Source organism: Taeniopygia guttata, chromosome 12 (assembly GCF_048771995.1).
Source record: "Taeniopygia guttata chromosome 12, bTaeGut7.mat, whole genome shotgun sequence".
Taxonomy (NCBI): domain Eukaryota; kingdom Metazoa; phylum Chordata; class Aves; order Passeriformes; family Estrildidae; genus Taeniopygia; species Taeniopygia guttata.
Window position 1 is genome coordinate 2,662,199 of NC_133037.1, and position 6,762 is coordinate 2,668,960.

Here is a 6,762-nt window from a genome sequence, read left to right on the forward strand (position 1 = left end):
TGGAGCATCACTCCAACTGCATGCAGCTACCGAGTACTCCTCCGGTTTTTCCTCCTCTGTTGTTATGGAAACAGGCTGGCCAAGGGCTGCCGAGCTTCTCTCTGCATGCTGGATGTGCAATGAGGGCAGGTAGACAGGGAATCCCTCCGTGCAGCTTCAAAGCTGAATAAAGATGAGGATGTTATTTTGGAGATAGATAAATAAGCACAGAGAACCAAAAGCTCTATCACAGAGGCATTCCTAGGATGGCCATATCCATAGGAATGCCTGCTGGTGTGAATTTCTGTACCCACCTGTTGGCATGTGCAGCATCACCCTGCTGAATGAATGCCAGAGGTTTTGCCTGAGGGGACGCCTCATTACATCCAATTTTCCCTGGTGCACATTTTGTTAGGACATTCCTTATGTTTCTCCATTTGATTTTCTTTAATTTCATTCATTTCCTGAAGTTGCAGGATCAAAGACCTGAAGATATAAACCAGGATGACAGTGGTGATTTGGAGAAGGACACCTGAGGAAATTCAACAACTCTCAGTGCTCTAAGGCTGGAGATAATAATTCCAAGTCTTATTTCATCTGGGGTAACATGCATCTTCTAAACCTCTGCTTCCAGTTCCTTGCTTGGCAGATCAGAGTGGTTTTTTTGGAGCTCCTGCCCTGTGTGGAGTCAGTCTGATGTTCTGAGCCCGTGAGCCAAGGCAGTTTTCTCAGAAAGACTCAATGACTTCTTTCAGAGCTTGCAAGAGGCAGCTGGCACACACATGGACTCGTGTGAGCAGGCCAGGAAAATGTGTCTGATTGCAAAAAGGGCAAAAGAGATGATCAATCTCCCCGAGGGCTTTCCAGCCCTCCTTCTCTGCAGTCCATCCATGGAGCAGCTCCTCTCTGCTTCTCCCCAGCGCCCCGGGCTCGCTCGCTGCTCCCTCCCTCTTTATTCAGCTGCACAGTTTGCCTCAGACTGTTCAAAGGCTGTAAATCAGATTGCAAGATTTCAGCAGAGAACAAAACCATCACAAGCCAATTCACAGAGCCTCCAGGGGAGGCAAGAGGAAAGGCAAATTCCCCGGCGCTGTTCCCCTAATGGAGCTCACACCTTTGTGTGGGAGCGAGATTGTGGCTCCCTCCTCTCAAGGAGCTCTTCAGCCCTCTGCTGAAGCTGCTAATCAATGCTCTGGGTAATGCCAGCCTGGGATGGCAGCCTCTGGAGGAGAATTTGGCCACTCGGTCATACCTGCAGGAAAATCTAACTCGCTCAGGATGCCGCAAGCTCTCGTAGGTAAAACCCTGGAGTTTTCCAGTCACATCGTGGGCTGCTGCTGGACATAGGAATGAGGGAAGGGAAAGGGTTGGAGTGTAGGAAATTCCACCCCTATTCCAGCCCTGGGACCAACTGGGGCAGAGTCAGAGCTTGTGATGACCTCTCCTGGTGCCAGAGCTCCTCCGGGGCAATTACGGTCACTGGTGGTGGGCTGACACCAGCTACTGATGGTTGTGTCTGTGAAAACCCTGAATTCAGTCAGCAGAGCTCCCACACTGTGAGAGAAGGGATGTGACCAACCCCTGAGGTGTGTCACTGTTGTTATTGGGCACAAAACCAGTACACAGAAGCTTGGTCAGATCAAGAGAGAAAAAGAGCCAATTTTATTTCTGACCTTGTAAAATGTAGAATTCCAAAAGTGACAGTGGATTGGAGAATGGAATTTCCACCTCTGCAGCCACGCTGGTCAAACCAACAGCCCATCAATTCTCTCCTCTCACAAAGACTGTAAAACAATTATTATTTACATGAACAGTGTGTGAGAACTCCTGTAGAAACATGCAAAGATTATCAGAAGGCTAAAGAAGTTTTATGAGAACTTTAAAACTTTCCGAAGAACTATAAAAGAAAGCACTTTTAAAAATTAGAGTAACATATCACAGTGCCAGGGCCGGCCAGGCAATAAATGATGCTGCAGTGACCCACGAGCTCATTGTTCCTTCTGGAAGCACCACAGCCACACGTTCTGGCCTGTGAAATGATCCTGAGTTTTTAGCTTTCTTTGACATCCAAATTTCTTTTACATCCAAATTCTTTGGATGTCAAGCTGGATTCTTCCAGGCTGGTTTTGTTCTGCTCTGCACTGCCTGAGGTTGATAAAACCAAAAGCCCTTTCTAGGTCTTGTGGAAGGAGTCTCGTGAACATCAGACCTGGCTCCGTGGGGGAAGTCACTGTGGGAGCTTCCCAAATAAATAAATCCACATTCATCAGACCCTCAGAATAGATATCAGGGTCAGAGGTGTCCTGGGAACATAAAACAAAACCCAGAGAAGACCTTTCTCTGCAAAGATTGTCCTTCCCTACAGCACACACAAGCTCTTTCCTCAAGCAGTGTTCTGTCTGGAGAAGATACAAAGGTTTGGTGTGGTCAGCTAAAAACTTGACCATAAACTCCTAAATTCACAAGAGAAGAACTGGGTGACTATGGCACAGTGACAGAACAAAGCCCTGCGATGAACAGACAGCTTTTTATTCCTGAATAGTGCATCAGACCTTGAATTTCAGTGCAGAAAAGGAAAAATCTGGTATTCTACTGTCTGTCTCTCCACCTAAAAATTAAATTACATGGTATTTTTGCACCAGGATTTGCTCCTGAAGGTTACATCACTTCCAGTTACCCTGAAGTCAACTGAGAGCCAGTTCTCCTCTAAGTGCACTTCTCAGAGCTGGCAGCAGCTTGGAGAAAAGATTATCATGCAGGAGCAAGATTGCACTAATTGCAGAAATAGGTGTTTCAGCTGCTGCTGGTTTGGAATATTGGAGTGAATTAAAACAAATGAAGCTGACATTAAATAGATATTTAGAAAAAGTACCAAGGCTGGGGAAGCAGAGCTGTGCAGGAGATGGAGGAGGTGGTTTATGATGTGCAGTGTTTCGAGATCTCATCGCTGTTCGTGCCACTGAGTGCACAAAGTGACCTGGGTCTTTCCAAGAATCTGCTGTAAGACATGGGATAAATGTCCTGCTGTCCCTCTGCAGCAGATGCCACCAACAATCAGCAAGACTTCTGGAAGAGAGCAGGGTCAGAGAATCCCAGAGTGGTTTGGGTTGGAAGGACTTTAAAGATTATCCAGTCCCACCTCCCAGCCCTGCCCTTCCACCATCCCAGGGTGCTCCAAGCTCCATCCAGCCCAGCCTTGGGCACTGCCAGGGATACAGGGGCAGCTCTGGGCACCCTGTGCCAGGGCCTGCCCACCCTCCCAAGGAGGAATTTTCTCCTAACCTCCAATCTAATTCCCTCCCCTTTGAGTCTGAAACCATTCCCTCTTATCCATCACCGCCTGCCCGTGTAAAAAATCACTCTGCAAGTCTCATCCCCTCCCCATGGCTCGTGCTGCTTCCTCCAGTCCCCCTCACACAGAGCCACCCTCAGATTCCATAGGAGCTCTCATCACCTTGAACAAGTTTAATTCATCAGCTGGAGCTTTCTTCTCCTGCAGGGCAGTGCTTTACTCCCCAGCACATCCAGCCTTGCATGAATTACTCAGGAGATGCAGAGATAGTCTCCAGTCTACAGCTGCTCCAACAAAAGCTGTTTGGCTGCAGGAAAGAAATAAACTGGCAAAGCAGAGATCCAAGATGATGCAGAGCATTGTTCCCCTCCACAGGGCTCTCAAAGGCCATGACTACTAAGCAGCATCTCTAACAAATTCATATTTTTGCCTTTATCACTTGTTTTTGAACCAAAACAAATGCACAGACTGGTATTGTATGTAAACTCCTTTTTGTATCTAGGGTATATTCGGTGTGTGAGCATTTTCCAGAAAACACTGATAAAATAAAAGCATCCTCAGGGAGCCCTATCCCCTTCCTTCAGCTGCTCATTTCACATCTTGCTCCAACAGTGCATCCCATTGAATTTTGAATCCCAGGTGCTGATGAGGACTGAAACATTTTGCCAAAACCCAACTGTTTTAAAATCAGTGCCCAGAAATTTTTCATCAGTGTGCAACATTTGTGAGACTCAGTGAGGTAAAGGAAAAACTGGATCCAAGTAGGTTGAAAGGTGTTACATGAAAAGATTCAGAGGATAAGTTGTTAATAGGGTGGGGGAGAGGGGTTTTCTCAACATTCTCGCTTATAATCTCCCCTTTACATAGTGGAATAAACTCAAAATAGGGATTATTATAATGCATGAAGGCCTAATTGAAAGAAGGTGCTGTGGTTAGCTCAGAAACCGTTTAATTTCAAATGCTTTTATCATCCCCTGATGTGAATCCACATTTAAACATGGAGGAAAAATACGTGGTGTATTCAGGAACAAACAAAGGTATTGTCTGACATAAGAAGCTTATGTAAATGTGGGATGGCAGAGCTCCTTTTGCCATAAACCTTTCATATACCTCAATAAATCATGAAGAAAAAAAAAATTGTCTTTTAAGGAGGTTTGCTATGAGATTTTACCTCTCTAGGACTGGACACAGCACCCTTCAGGATTAAAAAAAAAAAAAAAAAAGGAAAAAGATTTGCTAGAATCTTTCTAGACAGCATATTGCAAATAAAACACCAACTTTTGTGTGCTTCCTTTATGGATCCACTGACAATTTGCTGATTTTCAAAGCAAGGTGACATCATGCAGGGCTGGATGTACCTGCATGGGTGTTTGACATCCTTTCAGTCCCCCTTTACAAGCCAGTAGATTTAGCTTTGCTTCTAAAGGCAGAGAGACACTAAAAAATAAATTAAAATGTGCCTGTACTCCGGTGGCTTAAAGCCTTTGAATGTAACACAGTGAGGAAAATGCAGGACCAGAAATCCTGGCTATTTCCATTCTACCCAATACAGCAGCTATCCTGATATAATCTCAGGAAAATCCTTCACCTCCTTCTTCCTCTTGCTGTTGTCACCTTTTAATTTTCCTTTTAGACCAGAAGTACTTTGGAGAAGGAACCATGTGCTGCTAAATATGAACAGAATCCTTTAGATCCCAGTGTTCTGCTCCCACTTGGAAGACCAACAATTCTAATTACATGGAGGCAGGATGCATGTGGATGCAACATTACTTTGTTCAGCCTAATCAGCTCAATTCCATCACTGGAATCTCTCTCAATTATAGGAGAATCCATGTGTGCCACCGAGACAGCAGGAATCAATCCTAATTAATCCCCACTGCCTGCACCATTCTCCTGTGCAAACAGAGAAGGGACGTGAGGTGCTCCCAGCATGGGTGGGAATTGTGAATTCCTTCTTCTGGGAATCTCTTACTGCCCCGTCAGGAAAAGCTTGTGCTGTGCCAAGCAGGAATACCAGCACTATTTGTGGCAGCAAGAGCAATAAAATGGGTGTTTCAAGCAGAAAAACAATTGGAAGAGTGATCAGAGGCTTTTTTAGAGAGAGCAGGGTATGACCCACCTCCCTTCTGAGCAATGGGCCCATGGATTCATTCTCATTCTAAGAAAAACTAAAGAAAAAAAAATTGAGTTCCCTGAGTTCTCGACCAAGTGAGAACTTCATGAAATAATTTCCTCTTCCTGACAGAAGAGATGAAATTTTGCAGTGTTCTTTGTAAATCACATCACAAATCAGTACCAAACCAAAATTCCCCTGAGGGTGAGCAGGGGGTTTCCCCACCTCTGGAGGCACAAAGCAGGAGGGAGATGGGAGCACTGGGTGGACGGGGCAGGATCAGGTCACCACCAGTGCCCCACACCTGGCAGGACCTCCTGGCTCGCTCTGCAGCCACCTCCAGGCTGCCCGGGGGGAACAGGGAGCTGCTTTGATCCCAAGAGCATCGATGACGTGCACAGACAATTTTAGAGTGCTGTAAGTACCTCTTGAGCATCCCTGGCAATCAAGCTTCAAGTCTGAGCGTACTCTTACAAAATGAGGGAGTGAATGGGTTGCAGTTGTTCCCTTTAATCATCTTTATTTGGATATTAGACTTCTGAATGTGCTGCTTCCTGTGCTGAAGTCAATTTGAGCTGCAAAAGACATGGAGCTCCCCAAAAGGGCCATGGAATGGGGTCACCCCATGCTCCCAGCTCTGACCCCAGCACTCAAACCTGCTCTCATTTTTATCCTCCCAGCTCTGAGTGTCTTATCTGCCACAAACCCACACAGGAATTAGAAAGCTGCTGCATCTCAGAGAATGATTTTTCTCTGCAGTGTTGACACAAATCGGAAACGAGTGAAATTATTCAGCAGAGTTGAAAAGTCAGGAGAAGAGGGCAATGAACCAGAATGGCACCCAAAACCCTCCTGCAGCACAGCACCCTCCCTTTATTTGGTGCAAAGACAGAATGCTGCTTATTCCTGACAGGAATTGCACTTCCAGGAGTCACACCCATATATCAAAGAATACAGAAGGAAATATAAAACAAAACTGGAGGAGAAAATCAGCAAGATTTTGTTTCAAACTTACAGTTGAGATCACAAGGTTAATTCAGATTTCCAGCTCTCCTTGTCCTAAGGATAAGCTGAATGATGCCACTCTTCTCCAGGGCCAGATCTGGAAAATATACAAATCCTTTGTTATAATTCGACCTTGCAAAGATCTTTCACAATGGGGATTATGGTGTTGGCAGAAGATTATTCTGCACCTGTTTCCCTGACATTTGTCCCTCTCAGAGGAAGTGCAAATACTGGTGACATCAACCCTCAGCAGTGCCTTGTCACTCCTGTGGAGACAGAGCTGGGATGCAGAGAGGAAGAAGGGAAAAGGTGATGAAGAAATAAAACTAGAAGAAGAAACTAGAAAGCTGTTTTTTTCCCCATCCAGCACTTC

The 6,762-nt window shown here is 45.5% G+C and overlaps 1 protein-coding gene across 1 annotated transcript in view; it reads right to left on the bottom strand.

Moving 5' to 3' along the window:
• Positions 1 to 6,486, bottom strand: part of CHL1 (cell adhesion molecule L1 like) — a 148,050-nt gene extending 141,564 nt beyond the window's left edge. Inside the window, exon 1 of the mRNA XM_072934661.1 lies at positions 6,400 to 6,486. The gene's annotated coding sequence lies outside the window, so the exon portion shown is untranslated. The remainder of the gene's footprint in view (positions 1 to 6,399) is intronic.
• Positions 6,487 to 6,762: the final 276 nt, after the last annotated feature.